Source organism: Zeugodacus cucurbitae, chromosome 5 (assembly GCF_028554725.1).
Source record: "Zeugodacus cucurbitae isolate PBARC_wt_2022May chromosome 5, idZeuCucr1.2, whole genome shotgun sequence".
Lineage (NCBI taxonomy): Eukaryota > Metazoa > Arthropoda > Insecta > Diptera > Tephritidae > Zeugodacus > Zeugodacus cucurbitae.
In genome coordinates, this window is record NC_071670.1 from 6,373,049 (window position 1) to 6,398,996 (window position 25,948).

At 29.4% G+C, this 25,948-nt stretch overlaps 1 protein-coding gene across 1 annotated transcript in view; it reads left to right on the plus strand.

Moving 5' to 3' along the window:
• Positions 1 to 25,948, plus strand: part of LOC105216726 (high affinity cGMP-specific 3',5'-cyclic phosphodiesterase 9A) — a 226,243-nt gene that overhangs the window by 102,202 nt on the left and 98,093 nt on the right. The gene's annotated exons all lie outside the window — the stretch shown is intronic.

Sequence of the window (25,948 nt, forward strand, 5' to 3'; positions counted from 1 at the left end):
TTAGCATGATACGCTGAGGCATTTAGTAATTACAAGCGTTGCAGTGAAATAAAGTATTGATTTTTGCAATTGAAAGTGCACATAATAATTATGCAATATACACAAAACTAAATTGTCAATATTTTTTCGTAAGCTTACGTCATTTCCGAACATTTCACTCATTTGAGTGGAAGAATATGCACAGAGTTGCTGATAAACGCGTGTAATTGAACAGAAAATCGCTGCAAGCTTTGTTTAAGGCTGCACGCATACTTATGTATATGTTTCAATTCGGACTAAAGCATTGCAGCATTTATACATTACTTATTTAATTTTTTTTTTGAAGTTTTTTATTGCGCTTCAAAAAAAGGATATTCGTACGTTCTGTACTATAAGCGTGCTCTGCTTTTGGGCTTTATATGTGGTGTAGCTGCCAGCAATATACATTCGTATAATGAGTTTCAACGCAATAAATTGTAGCAAATAAAAACTACAAAATATTCCACAAAAAAATCTGCTTAACGCGAAATGGATGACATTGGATAAATGCATATGAATATATTTATATACATGACTATGAGTTAATAGCATATAAAGTGCCTGTAAAGTTTAATAGCTTCATTGCCTGCGGCATACATGCTTGCCACATGCTACATACCACAACACATTGTTGCATATTCAGCTTGCAAATTGGTGTGCGAACGTAGCGTTGCCGTGGTTAAGCTTATGGCGAGTTTCAGCGGAATAGCATGCCAGTTGCAAAAGCTATGGGAATATCCTTTATTTTTAATTACATTTTTTGCGACCAATTAATGTGTAATTTAATGTTAAAAGCTGTGCTACGTGACAAATGAAACTAATAAGCAGTTTGTGTGTAAGATTAACTTGTTGGCAACTGTAAGGATCAAATTTTATTTTTGAAAATTTGTCTGCTTATTTTTTGTATCCGAAGCTGACTTTTTTTAACATTAAAAAATGTTTATCTTGAATTTTTTTTTCTCAGAAAAGTATATTAAGCAAACCAGCTAAAATATCAAATATTCTCCGTAATGTAAAGCCGTTGTGCATTTGACGTTCGTATAATGAGTAAGCTTCTGTATATGTATAAGTTGTCTACTTAATCATCTTGCACACTTCTAACCTCGCTGACTTTACTCCATCCATTACACTTGCATTTAGCAGCTAAAGTAGGTCAAGCACTTCGTCAATTGTCTGCTTAAGTGAGAGTATAAAAATTTTTCCTTTCATTGTAAATTACTGCAATCGCTGACATTATCCTTTACTGCTATATCCACAATTGTCCACTTAAGTATAATATTTGTAATTTCCCACATAGCTGTTCGCAGCTTCTAACTGCGCGCTGGTCTCTCCATGCTTTTATTAATATATATTTTTTTTGTTTTTTTTTTTGCCTGCCATTTTAATGACATTCCATTTTCTTTCACAGTTTACTCAATTGCAAGTGATTTCTTGCTTTCATACTGACTATTATACTAATTTGACTTGAAGACTTTTTCTCACATTCACAACTGAATTTCGTTACTTTTCATCTATGCACGCCCACACTTTCTACACAGAAAGTGCAATCGCTGCATTCAAATCTAAAAAAACTACAAAACTTTTTCGTCGCAACAATTTCCTCTAACAACAACTCCCGCTGCAAACGACGACCATTAGCTTTGTTTCAAATCCTTTTTGTTTTCATTATCCTTTGTTGTTACACACAGTTGAAATATTCATGCCATCCGTTATGCGTCACAAAGTGTTTTTTCCAACCTGTTTTTCCGCTGTATCTAACTGTTGGTATTTAATTTTAAAAGTATATACTACATGTACATGCCAAATATAGCTTATAATAGTGTACTTTTTATGTCTGTATGCATTGACGTTGGCACGTGGCCGACTTTCTGCTCATCCTGCTTTGTAGTTAAGCTGTCAAATACATTTATATATTTCAATTAAATTGCGAAAGTCAAGCGTAAACGTAGAATGTTTGAAATGCGCCTTTGGCTGACATTAAATAGTTCTAAGGAATTCTGAAAAAAATCTTATAACGTCCAAATGGCTAAGGATTTTAAGTTGATATTTGGTAAATGAACGTGGTATTTAACGTATGACAACTGTGCAAAGTTTGAAATTATTTGCTTTAATTTTACTCCCACCTCTTGAATGTCCTTTTTCTGTTTTTGGTAAATTTTGCTAAAATTATGCTTTATAAAACATAGCAAAAAAGCATACATACACAAAATAATATGTTTTTACATTACTTGCTGGAAAAATGGCATACATATATTGCTTCTAAAAATATTTTTAATTTTTTTTTATTATTTTTTAATATTTTTTATTTCTTTTTTTTATTATTTTGTATAATTATTCACTAGCATTTCTGTGTAGCTCATTGCTACCATTCATTAATCTATTTTCATATTTTTTATTTAAAAATTTTAACGCATGCGGTAACTGCTTAGCAAACGTTGCTATAGCACCCTATTTTACAAAAAGAACGTAACTATCGCTGTACTTTACACATTCTCAATATCAGGCGTATTGCTTGATTCCTTAAAACACCACTCGAATGTCCTTTTTTATATTTAATTTTTAAATCTAAAAAAAAAATTACAATACCATTCCCTGACTATTAAAAATTGTCAAAACTAAACTAAATGGTCAAAAATGTATCACCAACTATATATGTATATCATAACTTTTGACTGATTATCACTATCGAGTTCTACTTTACTAAATGAACGTAGCTATTAATGCACTAACTATGTGCTAAATTTCAAATAAATTACTTGCTCTTTAACAACTCCAGACGAATGTCCTTTTTTATATATGTGAAGTAAATATATTTATAACAAAGCAAAAATCATCCATTATGTTGTGCATTGCCTCAACTTGCTGTTATTTGCTTGCCATCGTCCTTTCACACAAATATTATTAATGAGTGTTGAAACTATATACATCCGTATACTCAATGATTCGTATGTGTTGATGTAAGCACATAACATAAGTACATTAGCACAATTGTATGCCAACAAGCAACTGGCAAAAGCAACACTTTGTACTGTAATAATAACATTATGTATATATCCTTGCTTTCCAGCTTACTTGTGATTTTTACGTTTGCTTGCTGTTTCTTACTTTTGCTTTTGTGCGCTTTGTTTTATTACATTCCATACAAAATACGCTCACATAATGGCACAAAGCGAATCACAGCACGGTCGTTTGTTGTATGCCGTGCAACAACAAAAAGAAAAATATATGAGAAAAAAAGTTTTCTTAAAGCAAGCAAGTAGGTTGGCAAATGAAGCCGTTGTAGTTCGATTGAGTGATGGCAGTAAATGAATTTTGCTTGTTAGAAAATATGAAAATATATAGGTACATACTCACTCGGCTGTATAAAGAAATATATTTAAGTGTGCAAAAATGTTCCGGACAGCTGGAGTTGCCATTGCATATCAGCAGGTGCCGCCCGCTTTGATGAAACTTCATCAATATGACAAGTGAAGTGCGATAAAATAAATGATGTTTGAGCATTAAGTTGTACCTATACTCATGTAGGTGTCATGTATCAAATAATGACTTAGTTATGCTGTGGGTTAACTTTTCAAGATATTTAAAAGTTTATTTTGAGTGAGAGTCTCATTTAGTGCCGTTAGCAAGCCCTCTCACTTTTTTTTTGCTGACATTTAAAGCGAAATTTCATATTCTAAAAAAAGGACATTCGTAAACTTATACCATAAAGTCACCAATTTGTATGAAATTTGGCATGTGCTGTGCTGATACAATACTACATTCATCTAGCAAGACATTTTGCAAAATTTGCTAAAATTATAGTAAAAAAATTTGTGTGATTTAAAATTTAATTGCTTTTCGATAGTTACACTCCACTTTAATAAATATAAAGCATATTTAATTTTTTTTCTTCACTGCCGAAAAAAGGATATTCAGTCAGCTGCTGCAAATATTAAGTTAACAGCGCGAAATTTTGCATGCGTAAACTGTGTTGCTTTTCACGTTCATGTACAAATTTTTACATTATTTATAAAAAAGGACATTCGGTCAGCTGCTGTAAATATTAAGCTATATGCACGAAATTTTGTAGGCATACACTGTGTTGTTTTTCACGTTCATATACAAAATTTGACAGCAATTCTACAATGTAGTATCTGCTTTGCGGCTCTACAATATTTATTATCTAAAATTAGTAGCATTGCACACATTCCATTCCAATATATAAGTTGGATAAGCATGCAAATCAGTTGAAATTAATTGAGATAAAATCAACAATATAACTGGGCGGTTGCTTGCATTGACAAAATTGTGTCTTCAAAGCTTCCAACACTTGATTGCTGCGGTTAAAGTGAATATGTCAAATATGCATGCACTCGGTTACCTCGTTAGTTATATAGCTGCATATGCACATATAATACATACAAATACATTTGTATATGTTTATATAGCGTTTTCAATTAAGTGCTCGGCTTACCTTGTCTACTGCATACCTGATTTTCTATCTATTACACACTACCCTATCTCATGCCGTCACTATTGACCTTAAGCTTTTGATCAATTTTTGACAGTCAGGTTTACTTTGAGCTTACATTTACAGTAGGCACACAAATACATATCTACAGCACTTGTCATTAAATGAATTGCTTTCGTGTGCAGACATATAGTTATTTATGAGACAGTTTGTGCATAGACACTTGAAGTCACCCTTCCAATTTAAATATGCACACTCACAAACGTGTTTGCATATGTATTAGTATATGCAAATTTAGTCCGGCACTACACTTACCTCAGCAGGATAACATAAATTGCTTACATTTACATTTATTTCTCTGCTTTTATGTTTATTTGTTTATACCTTTGTGTATGTTTTATCAGCGTTAATGCTGTAAATAGCGCTGTAAGTTAACAAGGATATACATACCAACAACTGTCCACTTGCTTGTGAATATGGCAGGCAACTTGTAAATTTCTATTCTTATCTTTTGCATTTCTTTCACTTTATTTATGATTTTCTTATTATTAACATTTTATTTTATTCCATTTTATTTTATTTCATTTGTGCATTCACTTGCATATATCGTTGCCAGCCCGCTTTTGTTTGTTGGCTTTCGTAAATAATGTTATTTTTTTCTCGCTTCTGAACTGACATACTGACTTTATCCCTTTACCCGTGATACTCAATTGTGTGTCGTTGTAATATGATTTTTCACATCCACTTTTGCAATTCCATTTCATACCACTTTCTACTACTGTGCTTTTATTTAACGCTCTGACAGAAGCAGGTCAAACCACATGGCTGTCTACTTATAGCGTTGGCTTTATTGCTGCCGCTTTGCTTTATTGTTGTTGTTATTATTATTTTTTCATTTGTAGCATTCTTCTACAATATATTTTTTTGCGTTCGTCCTTTTCGTTATATTATATCGTCTTCTGCTTCTCATCCGCCCCGCTACATATCCTCTTTTAATATGACTTTATTTATTTTTATCCCTTTCTCTATGTATATTTATTTTTTTTTGTATTATCGCTTGCGGCTGCATGTCATACTCACTTAGTTACCTCCGTTGTCCGCCTTCTCTTGTCTACTGTCAAATTGTATTATTCACAATACCCGTTCACTTAATCCTTTCTACTCTACCGGCTCATATACACGTGCACCGAAGAGCAATAAAGACTACCCAGTCGAAGAAAAATAGCATGGTTTAGATTTCTTGACTCAAGTACAAATATTTTCTAATAATGATTTCATTGTGAATCTTCTTATACTAGAGAACAAGACGTCTGGTAATTTGGACTCAGCTACTCTCCTCATTGAGAACCCTCCCCCTAATCAATTGAGCCTTAGACCTTATAGAAGAATATATGCTCAAAACACTTATTATATCTATGAGGCCTCTTTTAATTTCCCGAAAACTTCCCCTCAAATACCACCTTGGAAGCACTTCTTAGAACCTAGGGTTTTACCTGAGTCCAGTATAGTCAAAGCCCAGTTTCTAGCAAATAATTTTCTCTAGATAGATCTCTTTGATCCATATTCTTTTTGATATCTTCTCTAAATATACCACAGATCTCTGGGTGAGGTATGTAGAATTATCCGAGATGGAGGTATACCAACTCTCGGTAGCATTAAATTCTCGAGGCACTACTTTCTAGTATACCAACTACAGCTTAGTTTGAACGGAAGTTTTTCCGTTTTGCCCAGCTCATTTCGTTTAACGTTTCGTTTCTTCTTTCTGATCACTAATACAAAACCGACCTGGGTCCCTGGGTTCCATCTTCCAGTTTGGTTCCAGTCTTTGACGTCCTACAGTAAACAAATCGGTAATCCTATAAAATCTGTCGCCCAAACACTAAGTTTAGTAAGTAGCTCTCAGTTCCTATTCCCTTAGGTCTTCTCAGGTTCACAGAGCAGTAATGTCGAAGGTCCCAGGCCAGTACTAACTCAAGATATCTTAAAACCTTCGAAGTAATACTTTCTAATATATCAACTACAGCTGAGTTGGAGATGTTTAAAAGACTATAGCTTTGTCCATCTCGTTTCGTTACTTCTTTATATTCACTAAATCAAAATCCGAGCTCGGTCCCTAGGTTCTTAACAAACTCCATGTTTTCTTTAATATGTACACCTTTCAGTTTGGTACCAGTCTATGGTATCTTACGGTAAGGTTCGGGTACTCGGTAAACTAAACGACAATCTTAGGAAGCTGATCGACAGCCACTCAGTTATTATCATCCGGATTGAGATTATAGAGGTTTCGATAGACGTCAAAAGCTAGGTATCAAAATTCTGAGACTTTAAATCAGTATATTCAGGTAGAGGTTCTTAGGAAGCTGATCGACAGCCAGAGGTTCTTTACTCGAAGGAGGCAATATTCTCTATCCAGGTTAATTTTTAGTATTAGTAAATACGTTGGATTTGATTAATTAGAACCAGACGAGATTGTCAAATCTATGAGAGTGAAGTGAGAATGCGAGTGGAACCCCACCGGTTACTATTTGATAGTAGTATATAGTTGTATGTTTAGAGTGAGAAATGAAATTTCTTTATAAATACTTTCCATAAAAGTCGAAAACTGAAAGGCCTTAATTTTGAAGAACAGTTATTGCTTGAGACACTTGCTCTAGCTTTGTTCTGAGAGAAAGTGAGCTCGCCCTTTTTTCTCTCCCTGGGAAATATTTTTTAAATGCCATTTCTTAGATCTCTTTCTCTCTCTCTATTTTCTCTTCCCCATCACTTTGTCTCTCTCTTTCTTTCTCGCTCCTCTTCACAATCACTTTGTCTCTCTCTCATTCGCTCCTCTTCACGATCACTTTGTCTCTCTCTCTCTCTCTCGCTAGTCTTCACGATCACTTTATCTCTCTCTCTCTCTCTTCTCTTTACCATAACCCTGTCTCCTCTCACTCTCTCTCCTTTTCACCATCACTTTGTCTCTCTCTCTATCTCTTTCATCTCTTCACCATCTTTCTTTCTCGAAATTATTTCATTACCAACTTCTCTTTCCCTCTCTTTCCTCTTCCTTCCTATCTCTCTCCAGCTACTCTCTTTCCCCTATCTTCACCATATCTCAATTTCAACTCTCAATTTTTTAAAAAACCTCCAACAAATTTGCTCACTGGGTATCTTTACTTTCTGTGCGAATGCTAATATTATTGGCAATCAATTTCCTTTTGTATGGATATTTCGTATTAAATTTGTTTGAGTGATTTGACATTTTGTATGCTATTACTCCCTGAGTTTATTATATATAGGTATATACGGAAATGTTGTAGCATGTTTATATGCAAATTCTGCGTTAATTTAGTCAGAATTGCTTTTGTAAAAGTTGTAATAGGATTATAACTTTGCGTAGCTAATGATAGTATTATGATTTAGCGCCAAATTGTGTTAAACACTCATTATGCATTGGAGTGGTTGGTGACTTGACAGTATTTGCAAACTAATTAATGCTTAAATGTCACTGGCATTCATCGAAACTAGTTGTTTTTAACGGATGCGAAATTAGTGTGTTGCTTAAAGGCATATGCTACAATATTTGAAGTGTATAATTTAAGCAAAATTTGTTTGAATTCATTGTTGCTGTTGTGTTGGCAAGGGAAAAACTGATTTTTCATTATTTCGGAAAAAAGGATATTAGCAGCTTAGCAGTAATATTGCTGCGAGCGCTTTGAAATTTTTTACGCGTTTACACACAAGCCTGGTACGACCTTTTATCAAGTTTAAAATTGATTGCTACTAAAAACCTGCGTTTAATTAAAAACTCTAGCTTGCTGCTATGCAACACCAACAGCTTGCTGGTTACTGGTCTAAACATAAAAAGCAGGAAATCATAAAAAATCTTACTTGCGAAAAAACCCACAACAATGATTTGACTACGCTATAAATTTACGTGTACGCAGTTCGAGTTTTACTGCCTTCATTATGCCAGCGCAATAGTAGTAAAATAGACGTGGTTTTGTGTGATTTTTTTTTTGTTTTGCTTGCTGCAACTGCAGCAAATTAAACTTTCTACATTGTTGGAAGCAGAAAAGTTGTGTTTCCTGCGTAAACAACAGCATTTTATGTTGATTTTTAGTAAAAGTTTGCACGCATTTGAAAAAAAAAAAAATTGAAAAAAGGATATACCAATACAATGCCGTGCTTTAGTTAGTCGCGATATGAAAGTTGGCAAGTGCTTAGCCGCCGCTGTATTGCAGTCGTAGGCTGCATTTCGTTAAAATACAATGGGTAGTTTATGTGTTTTTTTATTGTTCAGGAAATACTAAAAAAAGGATATATGCGCAAAAGTCGCAATATTACTCGGAACAAAATAAAAATTTACTGCATAGATAGTGCGCACTTGCATGCATTCATAAACTAATTTTTAGTAAAATCTATGAATGTAACAAAAAAGGACATTCGTAAGCAACACGTAATATTATTTTGAGCTGCTTGAAATTTTTCAACTGATTACTTTTAATCGAAACGCGTTCGTATACTAAATTTAAACAAATTATTCCAATTCAATTTAACTGTCATCCATTCCTTGTAAATCAGTATATGGTCATTAGAGTATTAAATTACTCTCACAAATATAAAAAAAACGCATTGCTTTTCAAACTACTCAGTTAAAATTAATTAAACAGTATATTAGCGCACTAATGATGTATTACAGTTAATCATAGCAAAACTCAAATCATAGCAAAACATCAGTTGATAATGTTGTTAATCAAAGTTCACGCAAAAAGCGTTAGTCTATAATTAAATGTAGCATTGCAGCAAATTAGTGCAAAGTGCAATGCGTACAATCATATAAAAAGTTTGTATAACTGGAAAAAATGTTGGCTCTATTCATGTCAAGGTTTATTCTTAGTAATGATTTGTTTAATGAAAAAAAAAATGACATTTGTGCTGTAGGTGTTGTAGCTGTGCGAGCTTGTAGTTTGCTATCGCCACTGTTTCTATCAATGCTTTGTATGATTTTTAGAAATGTTTATCACTTAATGGCAAATGGAATCAAACAGCAAATGAAAAGCAGGCATTTTTAGAAACTTTCCACGCTGTTTGAAGTAAGCTAATGCGTTTTTTTTATTTTTTTTTTTTTAATTTTTATTAAAAAAGGACATTCACGCATAAGGCGTAATACTGCATTGAATTCGCTCAAATTTAGCATACGTTCAGCTGATATTCTATTACGTTCATATGCCAAATTTGAATGATTTCTGCACATTCATTAAAAAAGGACATTCATACTGCAGCTAAAATATTGCTGCTTTTGGACTCAAACTTGGCATGTAGTGAGCTGAATATCAACTGCGTTCGTATACAAAATTTGAACGATTTCCAACAATCCTAGGCAGTCTTATACATAGGCATGTTTTGTTAAATTTGCCAATTTCTGTTAGAATACCTGTTTAAATGTAACAAAATGCTATTTTAGTACGAAATATATATTTTATCAATATACGTATGCATATTTTTTACAACTTTCAGTCATAAATCACGTATAAGATTTAGCTTACATATGTTTGCATACATAAACATATAGCAACTGTGTAATATATGTATTATTTAGTTAGCCACGTTTGCATGTCGTAAATTTCCATTAAGGATTTGCATTCGCGTACATTCGTTTACGCGTTTATTTTTATTTAGCTGCGCGTGTATGTGGCGCATAGATAATGCCCGAGAGCGTGAAGTTGCGCAGATACCGATAAGCGTTGCTGTCAAGTACACAGAGCATACAATTACATACATACAAACGATGCGAGCATTCTAGTATATACGTTGTATACGGATACGCTAACCTTTTTTTACCAATAAATCCATGCAAAAGATACTATGTACGTGGCGGTAGTAAGGAGTGGATGTGTGTGTATGTGCGCTCGTAATAGTTTCATTGTTATGGCGAGTGCGAAATTTTCCTTTTTTTATGCACCCACTACAGCGATTTATCCTAAGAGGCACATAAATTATTTAATGTATAGACGGATATATGAAAGTAAAGGAAGTGCAACTTTTACTTACAATACAAACTCACACATACATACATACATCTACATAATATGAACATATGTATGCCAAGTGGAAATTACACCGCAACATGTGTTCATATGCCATAAAGTAGAGAAAAAAATCGAAAGAAATAATGATTTTATACTTGAGAGCTGTGCTTATATACTTACAAAGCAATCTCATAAGGCATAAACAGACACAGGCAGACGCACAGGCATGCCTGCGTGGGTTGTTATAAAAAATAATCAAAGTGCGCTTGCTGTGCGCTCACCGCCGCATTTATAAAACGCTGAGCCTTGACACACACACAAATACATACAGTAGAGTATATGGACCCGTTTCTTTGAGTGTTTTTGTGCTTAACAACGACCTTGCGACACATTGCCCATTGCTGTTGCAACACATTGCAACTCGTTGATAAGGTGCTCACCTAACCGCTCACTTGCAGGCGCTTGCTTGCTTGCCTGCGCCTACAAAAATAGTTATTTATGGCATGGGTATATCCAATTTCTAGTTAAACAAATACTTTTCCCGTTGGCGCTGCCTCTAATCCCTGACACGTTCTGATGAGATTCGCTTACGCCAGCGCACTTTGCTTTCACCACCATTTCCATTACCGTTTATAACTCCGCACTTTACTTTACTGTTACTGCTTTTTTCTTCATACATTTCAGCTAGCGGGCAACTCAATAATTCCTTTCAATGTCTCACTAACTACTACGTGCTAATTTGATAGCCTAGAGCAGCCTTGACCGAAAGCACAAAGAATGGAAAACTTATTGAACGTGCGCTATTAAAGAGAAGAGGTGTAAAAAGGTGCGAAACTCGTGTCAGATTTTTATGAGCAGTTTTCTTGCGAGTAAAAATTATATTAAGCAAGTCAGTCAGGAAAACACTTAAGTTCTTTAGAATTTATATGGAAGGGTATTTCACGAAAGTAGCATTCGGAACCATTAACTGCGTTTCATTAAGTCATTTGTATTTCGTAAAATCAATATCGTTGGACCTTCCTCAATAGTTGAGATCCTCAAGCTCAATTAGAGCCTGCAAAATGATTTCTAAGTTGAAGCAATATTTCTTGAGTCTTACTAAAATCTTTGACTTTTTCAAAACTAGTTCGAAATGACAGAAGTTTTGTTGTAGAAAGATCAGTTGAGTCTCACAACGTTGCTCCTCCTAATATTAATTTTGTCATCCCACACTAGTGGTCGCTCATTAATTGGTTTGGTCTTCCAAAATGAAATGAGTCTTGTAAGATCATTTGGGTCTCACAGACAACGCGCACCTTAAGCCGAGACTAGGTCTAGGTCTTTCTTTTAGACTTCTTGAAGTTTTTTGTCAAATCCTTTATAACCGGAACGGTGACGATTAATTTAGGTTCAAAGGTTCTCTTTAAAAAGAACAACGATTTGTAATTTCAAGATACATACGTTGGATTTTAACTCTATGGGACAATCTGTAAATCAATTATTCGCATATTGTCGGAGTTCCACTCACTAACTTCTTGATATTTTAATATACCAAGCTGCTGTGAGGATTGCTATGTAGATCTAAGTGTATTTTTATCTTCTTAAAAGCTTCTAAAACATATACATTTTTTTTTAATTTTATTAAAAAAGGACATTTTTGCATAAGGCGTAATTCTGCTGTTACTTCGTTAAAATTTAGCATGCGTTAAGCTCTTTGTCAATTACATTCACATATCAAATTTGAATGATTTCTGAACTATAATCAAAAAAGGACATTCAGGCTATACTTGTAATATTGCTGCGAATACATTCAAATTTGGTATGCAGTGAGCTTAATGTCAATTACGTTCATATGCCAAGTTTCAATGATTTCTGAACTATAATAAAAAAAAGGACATTCATGCTACACCCTTAATATTGCTGCGATTACACTCAAATTTGGTATGTAGTGAGCTTAATGTCAACTGCGTTCATAAACAAAGTTTGAATGATTTTCAGCAATTTTCGACAATTTTATTAATGATATTATTGCCTAAATGTAGGCAACGTTTGATCATCTGGATCATATGGTACTCATTGACATGATGTGAAATCGTCAATATGATATCACTTGAATTAAAGCATAGCAGGACGCAACGTTGACACTTTCAATGCGAAAACGTGCACTCGCGTAGACATTGACTACGAACAGTCAGTCTAAAAGCAGTGAATTAGAAAAAATGCTGCGCTGGGGCTTCATTAATTACACGCCACGCCACACAGACGCTACTAAGCTTTCTTTTATGCCAGCCATTTTGTAACCATATGCTGTGTACCATTTATATTGCAAGGAGCGTATCATTTAAATCCTTGCAATTTATATGCTAGCAGCGAAATAGCTGTATTAACACCTAGCCAACGCGTTTGCCACTTTGTAATTGTAGCAGTTAGCCTTGCACACAAGCACAGCACACACATACACACTACTGTATGTATGTGTTAGTGCACTTTTTTTGCGCACATATTCAACGCCTGAATGCTTGCACTTGTAATAAAATGCGTGCATTCCTTACGACATACCTTCAGGCATACGTACACACACCCATACAAGCTTACAATGTGCTATTTAAAATCGCATATGCAACACATTGTTGCAGCTGGCGGCATCATTGTCGCTAGCTTGCAAAAGTCTGTGCTGGTCTTTACCCATTGAAGCGCACCCTTTATAGCTTCGCACGCCACTTTGTGTCCATGTTCGCCTTCGCCTTTGCCTTCGCACTGCACCCCTTCATTTTTGGCCCATTTCATGCGCATGCAAGCAATACAATTTCAATATGCTTACATCATTTTTCAGTTCATTGCCTGCAATTGTGCTATTAAACTAGTGCAGCGTGTTGTCGTTTCAACTAATCGATATTCAGTGCAACACAAAGAGATGTGTGTATGTTTGTGTGTGTTAAGTGGTTTCGTATTACTACATTTTCATATTTTCGTTGTCTAGTGTACGCTGTACAAATGGAAATGACGAAAATGCATTTGCACACTTTATCGTTTTTACTTGCTTATATCATATTATGTCTTATTCGTTTAAGACTCTTCAGTCATAGCTTGCTATTTTATGTAGCTGCCAATTTGGGTTGCAATTGATGTGTGGCTGTTGGATGTGTGAGGTTAGGTGTCAAAAATTTCGGTTTTATTCCTCATTAAAAAGTTACGTAACGTAAAATAGCTACAGCACCATGGTAACGACATTTTCGGCACTTGCAACATGTTGCAATAAATGTTGATATTCGCTTGGTTGTAGTTAAAGGCGACTCAGCAGGTTTTAAAAGTACCTAAATTTGCTATTAATTACAATAATATAAAGAAAGAACTCTCTATAAAAGGCTTACAAACTTTCTAATTCTACCTGCAACATGTTGCCACATAGCATACATTGTGTTGCTAGTACATTTGACAGGATTTATGCAGTTTTTTAGAAAATAATTAAGTTATTTATGTTTTTTAACTTTTCTACTCGCTGCCAGTAAATTTTAGTACATTTATATATGTTGCGCAACATGTATCCAGCTGTCTAGCAACATGTTGCCAATAATAAAAATGTGGAAAATAATTGAAATATTCGTTAAATTTAAAAAAGCTCATTAAATTAAAAGAAAAGTTAGTTTTAAATTGCCTAATCAACGCAGCAACATGTTGCTGAAACATATTAGGTGCTTCAGAATTGCTGAGAAATACGTATTTAAAAAATTATATTTGATTCACATGAATTCAAACACAAAGTGGTTACAAATAATTAAATATATGTGCATTCAGCTGTTTAATTAATTTAGCAACATGTTGCTAGGTTATACTAGGCATGCCAAATGTATTACCAAACATTGTTTAGCAATTTCTGGATTGCATACATATAATAGAGCTCATATTGGATATAAATTACTTAAAATATATATATTTAATCGTTTGATTACCTTAGCAACATGTTGCAGGGATACAAAATCCACTATATAAGTGTTGTGAATCGCAATGTGTATTATTTTTATATGAGAAATGCATCTTTAACTGCAAAATGGTGAGGAATTAAGACACATTGAGTTGTTTAAATACTGCATTATATTAGCAACATGTTGCGCTGGCATAGTAGACAAGCAGCAAGTGTTGCGCCACATTATATTGTTTTCTATATATTTAGTTTTCATAGATACAAAGGCTTTACAGAATAAAAAATAGACTACTTAGCATGTTGCAAAGGCATAGTGGGCAACAGAAAATGTTGCACAACATTGTATTGCTAACTATACATTTAGTTTAATAAAAATCGACTAATTTATAGTTGCATTACATTAGCAACATGTTGCAAAGGGCAACAGAAAATGTTGCATAATATTGTATTGCTAACTATACATTTAGTTTAATAAAAATCGACTACTTTATAGTTGCATTACATTAGCAACATGTTGCAAAGGGCAACAGAAAATGTTGCAGAATATTGTATTGTTAACTATACATTTAGTTTAATAAAAATCGACTACTTTATAGTTGCATTACATTAGCAACATGTTGCAGATGCCTTCTAGGCAAACACTAAATGTTGCGCAACATTATATAGTTTTCTATATAATCAGTTTATATAATTACAAAGACGAATTACTCAAAAACATTTAAATATATGTGTATTCAAATGCTTCATTAACTCTGCAACATGTTGCTGGTATATAATTTTTTAACAAAATTTTTCAAATTATTATTTTCATTAATATTTCATCAATTAAATACATATTTGCACAAATAATGAAACTAAATTATTAAAAATTTAAAATTTTTAAGCCAAACTAGCTTAGCAACATGTTGCACAAACTATTTCGTATGCATGAACTTTCAAACAAAAGTACAATTGAACGGCTAAAAGTAAACGAAAATACATTTTAAAAGTCATTACTCAAACTTCTTGATACTTTGATACTTATGCTTAACAATGAGCGCATAAAGTGTTTACATACTTTGAGGTGTGTGTGTGTGTGTGTGTATGTGTGACTGTGTGCAATGCATGAAAATGTCTACATGCTCACTACCACTTGACTTTTATCAGGCGCACGCTTTGAGCGTATAAACTTTGGTAATTTTTCAAAGCAATTCCAAACGGTTTATAACTTGACTCGACGGTGACAAAGCGGAGGGTAAAAATTTTGAACCAAAAATATGTAAAAAAAGTTATAAAATAAAAACTGTATAAAATGTAGCAAACACAACAAAAGCAACAAGTGTAATAAGTAAATTGCAGATTTGAGACAAAAGTTAAAAATACAACGCGCGCGCAGTGTCGACAAAAAGAAAAAAAGTTGCACAGCAACATTACAAACTTTTGTGCTGAGTAAATGTCAACAGTAAAGTTGATTGCTTACTATAGTAGTTAGTGCCTACACGCAATGCTTGTTTGCCAGTTTGTGCGACTGCGTGGCAGCCACCCTCACTGACTGACTGACTGACTAACTGAGGCATTGAGTGATTACACTGCTGATGCGCCAATGCATATATATATACATACATACTCGTATGTAAGTATGCAAGTGAAAACTTTTCAAACAGCCCTCAGCCGACGTGCTGCTTTGCTTGCCATAAAGACAAAATATTTAAGTTTGCACAGAGAGCGAGCAGACGGCACACAACTTTGTCCTACCACCACCGTTGGCGGTGGCTTGAGTGCCAAGCAATAATAAAAATCAACTAAAGCAATAATAAGCATAACTACTACAACAACAACAATAAGTGAATGTAGAAACAACAATTGTTGCATGAAATGCTGCAAGCATTCAATCATTGCTTTTGTTGTAAGGTGACGGGGAAAAAAAGTTCCGTAAGTGGAAGTTGCAGTTTGTGCAACAACACATCATTTGTTGTGTTTTGGTTACGCATACGCACTGACGTGCCACTGGCATTTGCAAAGTAGCATTGTACTCTTTGTTGCATTGTTGGCATTGTATTACAGAATTTGTTTGGCGTTTTGCAATTGTCGAACACGGTCTCATCAATCAAATGTGAGTTTTGTGGCAAATTTTTTAACTTTTTGTGGGTAGTATATGGATATTTTTGGACACAAGGTTGCATTTGGTATTTGAGTTTAATAATTTTCACTCATGTTTTTCGGAGATATTGAAGGAGACATGGCGCAGATTTTTTTACATAAATAAAATATTGTTCAAATAGCTTATTTTTTTAATTTTTACTTTTTTTATTTTTCAAAATTTCTTTTCTTTTTTGGAAACTTATAATAATATTTTAAATATTAAAAATTTTTTTTTATAAAATAATTTTTTAATACCTATATAATTACATTTTTTTAATTTCCTTAATTTTTTTGGAATATTTCATTTATATAATAATACTAATAAATAAATAAAAAATAAATAAATTTTTTTTACAATATTTATTTTCGTTTTTTCATAAAAAAATTTTTATATCTTTATAATTACATTTTTTTTAATTTCCTTAATTTTTTGGAACATTTTATTTATATAATACTACTAATAAATAAATTATAATATTTTAAAAAATTTCTAAATATTTAAAATTTTTTTTTTTTAATTTATTTTATCTTTTTTTATAAAATTATTTTTATAATACCTTTATAATTCATTTTTTTTATTTCCTTAATTATTTTTTTAACTTTTTATTTATATAATAATACTAAGAAATAAATAATAATATTTTTAAAAATTTCTAAATATTTTAAATTTTTTTTACAAAATTTATTTTATCTTTTTTTTATAAAATTATTTTTATAATACCTTTATAATTACATTTTTTAATTTCCTTAATTTTTTATTTTTTTTTTTTTACATTTTATTTATATAATAATACTAACGAATAAATAATCATATTTTTAAAGATTTCTAAATATTTAAAATTTTTTTTTAAATATTTATTAAAAACTTTTTTATAAAAATATTTTTTAATATCTTTATAATTACATTTTTTTTTGAACATTTTATTTATATACTATTTTTTTAAAATATCTGTTTCAATATCTTTGTATTTAATTAAAAATTTTTATAAATACTTTTTGTAATAATATTTTTACATTTAGTTTTTTATATAATAAATTTTAATATTTTTATATAAAAAAAATATATTATTTTTCTTAATTATTTAATTTGTTTGATGAAAAAGAATATTATCTTTTACAATATTTTTAATAATATTTTTAGTTTTTTTTTAATATTTTTGTTTCATTTTTGTAATTATATTTTTATTTTATTTAAAATAGTTTTTAATAGCTATTTCTTAAATTTTTTTAAATTATATTTGTTTTAATTTTTTTATACAAAAAATATTAGGTCTACAACTTTGTTTCCGCCGTTTTCCAATAGATGTCTCTGGGGCCAAGCACTGGTCGATTAAATCGACTTTTTTTATATCGATCTGGGACATTTGTGTCAACATTAACCCAACAAAAATTTTTATTCTCCACTGAAAATGTCACTTTTTGAGCCGAATTCTCGACATTTGCGGGAAATTTTGCTTTTCCTTTTTAATTCCAAGAAAAGTGGGGCTGAGGCTCATCGACATTTGTAACCGTTTTTATACAAAAAAAAAACTGTAATTTACAAAGAAAACGGCGGAAGCAAAGATGTAGACCTAATATATGTATATTATTTTATTAATTTTTTTTATATTATTTATATTAAAATCATATTTTTAATGGAAAAAATAGTTATTTATTTTTTATTATATTTTTTTTTTATTTTTTTATAATTATTTTTTTTTTTATATAAATTTTTTTATAATAATTTTTGTATAATAAATTTTTTAAAATTATGTTTGTAATATTTTTAAAATTATTTTAACTATTTTTTTTAATTTTTTTACTATTGCAAATATCTAAAAAAAATGCCAATAAACAAACACATTCCCTTCCATAATAGTCAATCAATCAGCTCCTTTATGCAAATGATTTGAAAATGTATTTGCCATAACCTCAAAGTAAGCCTTTTTGCACCCCATGCATTTTGCATTTCGCCAGCGTTGTTACACCCATACAGTCATACAATGAGAACTGCATGTGTCCACCTGTATTTGCCGCTTCAGAATGAAATTGCTCTGCATATCAATTTACTTTGTGGCAATTTCTTTGCAGAAGCAAAGCAAAATGTTGGAAAATGCGTAGAAAATTTTCTAATTAAACTTAAGTGAGTAGGTGTATATGTGCGGGTGTGTATATAAAACTTTTCATGTATACATACATACATATATTTACATAGGTGTGTAGACCACACAGAAATGAATGAAATAAATTCTTCGCAAACTCTCAACCATGGCAACAGCCACAAAGGCAATTGAGTTGTGGAAAGGAAAAATAACTGCAGCATTTTGTGGATTGTGAATGTGGTTGGTGGAGGGGTACATTCTCTTCTTATCACTCGATATTAAAGTGGTGTGAAGTAATAATTAAAGATAATGCGTAAAATATTTGGAGCGACCGACAAAACTTTATTTTTTTAATTAAATAATTTTTTTAGTTTAAAATTTTATTTTTAAATTATTTAATAATTTCTATTTTAAAAAATATTGATTTTTTTTTATTTATTACTTGTTGAATTTAATTATATTATTTTTTTTTGTAGTAACATTTTATTTTGATATATTTTTAATAGATAATATTAATTTTTGTTAATTATTATTTTTTTAATATTGATTTAATTTATTTATTATTTTTTATTACATTTTCTTCCTTAAATAAATTTCTTTTTTTTTTGTATTTTTTTTTTAATATTTATTATTTTAATTTTCAACTTTATTTTTTTATTTTTTTTTTTTTAATTAAAAAAAAAAGTAGTTTAAGTTTTCTGATAAATATAATTTATTATTAAAATTAAATTAAAATTTTTCTTAGAGTTAAATTAAAAAAAATTAAAATTTTTGACTTTCAATAATATTTTTTTTTGAAATTTACATTATTTTATTTTAGGAAAGTAATTTTTTTTAATTTAAAAATTTTTTGCACTATAATTGATTAATTTTAACAATTTTTTTTTCGGTTAAGAAGTTTTTCCGTATTTTTTTTTGTCGCTATACATTGATACATATAAAAATTCTTGTTTGCAACATTTTCCGTTACATAATTTCAATAAAAAAATTTAATAAATATGATATGTTGAATATTAAAATTTTCCACCCACTCCTAAAGAGAATTTTTTATCAGTATTTATTCATAACTCTGCAGAATATCTTCCACTCGAAATGCAACATTTTCTTAAGTCTTCACTCATATTACCCGTACTAAAAGCTGCCTTCTTTCGTAGAATTTATGTCGGCGTCAGCTTAAACTATGGACTAAGTTTTAGTGTTGGCATTGGGTTTAGTATTACCGTTAGCTATTACTTTCAGCAGCATTTCACTCGAAACATTTTCATAGCGAACTTGAAGCAATATGCAAACAATCTTATGCAAACACACAAACATTTACAGTTATACATATATACATATGTATAACCAATGCATACTTTTGCATTTACTATAGTGAAATTCACCCACAAACATGTTATTTTCAAATATATGTAGGTGTGTGTGTATGTATGTACGGGGGTGTACGCGCATTTAGTTGAGTAATCTTTTTTCTAATTATTTAGAGTGCACAAGTTGAAGCTGCCGCTGTTGTTGTTGTTGTTGTTGCTACTGCTCTTATTGCAATGTTGCCATCGAGGGAGTGGCTTTTACGCAATAACACCAGCTATGGCGAAAGTTAATCGGCGCTTGCAACATTGTGGCAACACATACTACATATAAACAAACATAACTAACTGTACTATAACGATCAGCGCATACACTTAAACAAACATATAGCGCATAGTTTTGTATGTTTGTATGTATATAAATGCATTTGCCTTCTTAACAATGTTGACGCTCAAAAGTATGCAATTTACATTAAAATATCTGCGCTTTTGCATTTGTATATGTATAAAGATTGATATATAGCTTATAGCATGCGTTTCTGCACTATATATTTCGCTAGCGTTGTCATGGTAGTTTGACTAAAGCTGTTGCTATGTGCAATTGTGTTGTTTTTTTTTAAATTATATTTACATATATTTTTTTGTTGTGCTCTTATAAAATTATTTGCGAAAAATTTGAAGTTTTTCTAACTCCAATTTTTAGAGTTATAAAAAATCATAAATTTTTTATAAAGTTTATTTCGCAAAATTCTTTTAACCAAACGTGACCCAAAAATGATCAAAAAATTGTTATAATAAACATTGAATTAAAAATAAAATAAACTTTCTACCCTTTATTTTAATATGTATCTATTAATTTTTTTTTAATTTATTTTATTTTATTTTAATTTTTTAATTTTTTTTAATTTATTTTATTTTTTTTTTATTTAATTTTTATTAATTTTTTTTAAATTTATTTTATTCTATTTTGTTTTATTTTAATTTGTTTTATTTGATTTTATTTTAATTTATTTTATTTTAATTTATTTTATTTTATTTTAATTTAATTTAATTTAATTTTTTTTATTTCAATTTATTTTAATTTTATTTTGTTTTTTGTTCTTTTATTTTATTTTATTTTAATTTATTTTATTTTGTTTTTTTAATTTATTTTAATTTATTTTAATTTTTTTTGTTTTATTTTAATTTTGTTTTAATTTTATTTTATTTTAATTTATTTTATTTTATTTTTTTAATTTATTTTATTTTATTTTTTTTTTTAATTTTTTTTATTTTATTTTTTTTTTAATTATTTTAATTTTTTTTTAATTTATTTTTTTTTTAATTTTATTTTATTTTAATTTATTTTATTTTAATTTATTTCAATTTTATTTTATTTTTTTTTTATTTTAATTTCTTTAAATTTCTTTTATTTTATTTTTTTAGTTTATTTTAATTTTTTTTTTAATTTATTTTATTTTAATTTTGTTTTAATTTATTTTGTATTTTTAATTTTGGTTTGTTTTTAATTTTTTTTTTATTTTAATTTATTTTAGTTTTTTTATTTTATTTTATTTTAACTTTGTTTTAATTTTATTTAATTTTTTTTTATTTATTTTAATTTTTTTTTAATTTATTTTATTTTAATTTTATTTTATTTTAATTTGTTTTATTTTGTTTTAATTTATTTTAATTTTTTTATTTTATTTTAGTTTTTTTTAATTTTATTTTATTTTATTTTATTTTTTTAATTTATTTTATTTTATTTTTTTTTTATTTATTTTAATTTTATTTTATTTTATTTTAATTTGTTTTTTATTTAATTTAATTTCAATTTATTTTATATATTTTTTCATACATTTGAATTTTTTATAATATTAAATTTTATATTATTATTTAATTTTAATAATTTAATTTAATTATTTTTTTAATTTGGTAATGTTTTTTGTTTTTGCCGTAAACGAAGAAAAAAGTCTAAATTTAATATATCATTGTTTCATATAAAAACTCTTAAAATGAAATTTTAAATATTTTTATAAAATTTAAAAAAATTAATTTTTTGCTCAAGACATTGCGCATACTTTTTCTCGGTTTTCAAAATTTAAAATATTTCTCAATTATTTAAGTTTTTTAAACTTATTTAATTTTTAATTTATTATAATATATTCTTTGCATTTTCCTTAAATTTCTTTAGCCACTTTTCTTTAATCAAAACCTCATTATTCACACACTACCGCAAATATACAGCATTCGTTGCTTTCGCTCGCTACAAAATAAATACGATATATTTGTGTAAATAATACACCCACACTCCTGCGCATATTTAAGGTCCTTTTGCTATTTATAATTTTGCTTTTTTATCTCCAAACGAAAGGCAATATGTAAATAAGCCTAAATAAATTCTCTTTTGTGGCTTTGAAATTCATACGAATTATTATTATTTCTTGCTCACAGCAAGAAAGATGTACAACAAGGGGAGAAAAAAAAATACAAAATCCGCACACAAAGCAAACGGCAGCATAATTTTAAAGCCATCATTTGTGTTGGCGTTAATTTCTTTATCATATGCCGTCAATCAATGCAGATGAAGTAAAAAATTCTACATTTCTTGATGGAAATTTACAACAGCAGTTGCTTGGTAAACAAATAATTACAATTACTAATTCGTTTGAAAGAAATTTTTTTAAATTTTTTAGTTTCACCGAAATACCAGGAATTTTGTTGTTTTGCATGCATCTTTTCTGCCTTTTCTTCGAAAACGTATATATAAATACTTGTTTTATGCTGAAAGTATATGATGAATTGAGTTCACAGAAAAATTAATTGACTGCTAAATGTCTTGGTGCAATATTTTTATTTGTTTTTATGCCTAAAAGATTGATGGATAGGTAGTCAGTTCGACGGCTTGTGGGAGTTTGGGTTGTGCTTTTTATGCTTATTTTGCTTGCTTAGTTACTGAAATAAGTTAGCAAATGAATGTTGTGAATCTCGAAATGAGTTTGAAGCTTGAAATTATATATTTGTTGTTTTAGAAAAAATATAAAAAATTATACAAATACAACTTAACTCTTTTTTTATGAATCCCGAAATTTCATGATTTTCACTAAAAATTCTATTTCTATATTTTAACGTTTTTTTTTTCAACAAAAAATTTTACCTATATAGAAAATACCGAATTTCGAGATTTCAAATTTATAATCCTCAAACATGTTGTTTAATAAATCTAAATCTTATTAATAAATCTGTTCAACAATTCACCCAACTACCGGAAATATTCACCACAAATACAACCGATTTTTCGATTCAATTTTTTTCAATCATTAAAAAAAAATACTTTTTTTTCCTTTTTTTAATTTTTTTAAATTTATTTTAATATTAAATTTTTTTTTAATTTTTAAAAACTTTTTTAAAATTTTTTTTTAGTTAAATTTTTTTTTTTGTCTTTTTAATTTTTTTCCACTTTTTCCCAACACAAATTTAATATCTGTAAGCCACAAAGTAAGCAATTTGCTAAAGAATGCACATTTGTGTTCAATAACAATTGTCGATGTGCTTTAAACGCCTTTACAGAGGCATACATTTAGGCGCATTGCGAAAAAACTCGAATTTTCTAACAACTCAAGCCTCAATTCTGTGTATATGTGTGTTAAAGAGTAGATTACATCAGCAAGCACAAAAGGGTTAAGAGTTTTACACACAATTGTCGCATAAATGCCAACAATCCCTTAAACACAGTGACATCACATACATACATGTGGCACATACACATATATGTAGGTATATTCTCATAAGCGACTGTACGTGGCTAAGCGCCTAAAATGCCTTACACATATACAAACATACATAAAATGCTTATTTGCGGCCTAACAGGAAGCTGTTAAACGCCGGTTAAGAAAGGCAAGCAAACAGCACACACTCACACACATACAGACGCCAATCAAAAGCCTGTCGCACAAGTGTAAGAACGAGCAAAAGTCTGCCGAAAAGCACAAGCCAAAAAAGGGTTGACAACAGCGCGTATCATGGCATTTGGTTTTGGCAGACAGCCGCACGACACTCCAATTTGTTGCGAATTTCGCAAAAAAAATACAAAAAAATTAAAGTGTGGCAGGCTTTATTTTCTGACGCCCTGGCGTTTGCCTTCGGAAGTTGGCATTTCGGTAATTCGATAGCAATTTTTGTTATTGTTTGGCGTAATTGCGGCAAAGCTGCAAGAAAAAAATGAAAGCGCACAGGCATCACATACCCAACTGTTGTAGCAAATATAGCTGTGTGTGTGTAAATATAATGCCAATAAATGTGTGGTATACTTTTGGGCGCACAAACGTTTAAATGGCTGATAAAAAGCGTACTAAATTTAAGCACGTACGTAGTTTTTGAATGTACTTGAGTGGTTTATATTATGGCTGGATATAAAAGAGAAAAGAAATGGATATGGGTTAAGATAAAATAAAATTTAAAGTATTTATAGAACATTTAAATAAAATAAAATAAATTATAATAAAAAGAAATACTTTAAAAATTAGATTAAAATTTATATATAATAAAAATAATACAATTAAATTAAATTCAATGAGACAGTGGAAAAAAAATTATAATAAAAAGAAATACTTTACAAAAATAAAATTAAATTAAATGATATAGTGGAAAAAATAACGAAAAAGTAATAAAAAATAAATATATAATAAATAATAATTTACCAATAATAAAAAAAAAAACATTTATATGAAAAAAGAGAATTTCAAAATAACTTAAAAATATTGTTGTAAATAAAAATCATGAAAATTAAAAAAATAATAGAAATTTAATCAAAAATTTTATTATATTAATAAGTTGAAAAAATTTAAATACTGCGTAATAGCCTTTTCAGACAGCCAAATTAATTGATCAATTAAAATTTTGATTGAGAAACCAGTTTTTGCTCTTCACACTGCCGGGTACTCGATAACCGATCAGCTGTTATACTGTTTTCTTTTTGGTTTTCATAAGAAGTTGGTATGTTTTAACAGTTGATTGCTATCTTTAGCAGCGACATCTACTGCCGTGTAGCGTGAACAACAACTCGCAGACAAAGAACGTATATATAATTACAAATACGGCCTTTGTCACAGAGTTGCATTTCATTTTCAAGTCGATTAAAATTCAATCAAAAATTAATGTAGATTTTTATTTTGTATGGTAAATCGATTTTAATCAGTGTTTTAATCGAGCTGAGTCCGTTTAATTGATCAATTAGCTCCGGTGTGAAAAGGCTATAAGCATTTGAAAATAAAAAAAGTAAAAAACTGGCAAAAAATTGTATTTAGTTGAAATAAATAAGAACAAAGGAAATATTTGAAAACTAAAATAAGAAACTATTATTAATTATAAAAAAAAAACATAATAATAACACACCTTATCATATTTATAATTACAAATTTTAGGCGTTTAAAAAATTCAAAATTCTATTTGATAAAATATGTAAAAAAAATACTACACCCAGTTTTCAAAAAAAAAAAACATCTAAAATATTGAATTGAGATAGTTTAAAAATAATATAATAATAATATCTAAAACCCTTGAAAAACTTTTCTAAAATAAATTTGACCGAAATAAAGGTAAGATAATGACAAAATGGTATTTAATCGAAGAATAATAATTAAAATTGAAAATAATCGAAAATAAATAATATCGATGATATACAGAGATTTTTCTTACTTTCTTATAAAATCTTACTGCATTTTTTCAATTACATTTTTTCAATTAATTTTATATACTTTTTCTTTTTAATGTAATTTATTTATTTAAAGACTTCTTTTGAAATAAAATTTAAATAATTTTTTGTCAATAATTTTTTTTTTTTTCATTAAATTATTTTTTATAATAATAATAATATTTTATAATTTTTTTTTTTAATAAATTTTATATAATGGTTTTTAAGTGCATAAATTTATTTTGTATTTAAAATAATTTCTTTATTTTTTTTTTTTAAATAAATCTTAAATTATATTTTGTCAAGAAATTTCTTTCATCAATATGTGTTCTTTTCCATACTTAACTATTCAGATTTCCTCATACTTTTTATAGTACATAGCCAATGCTTT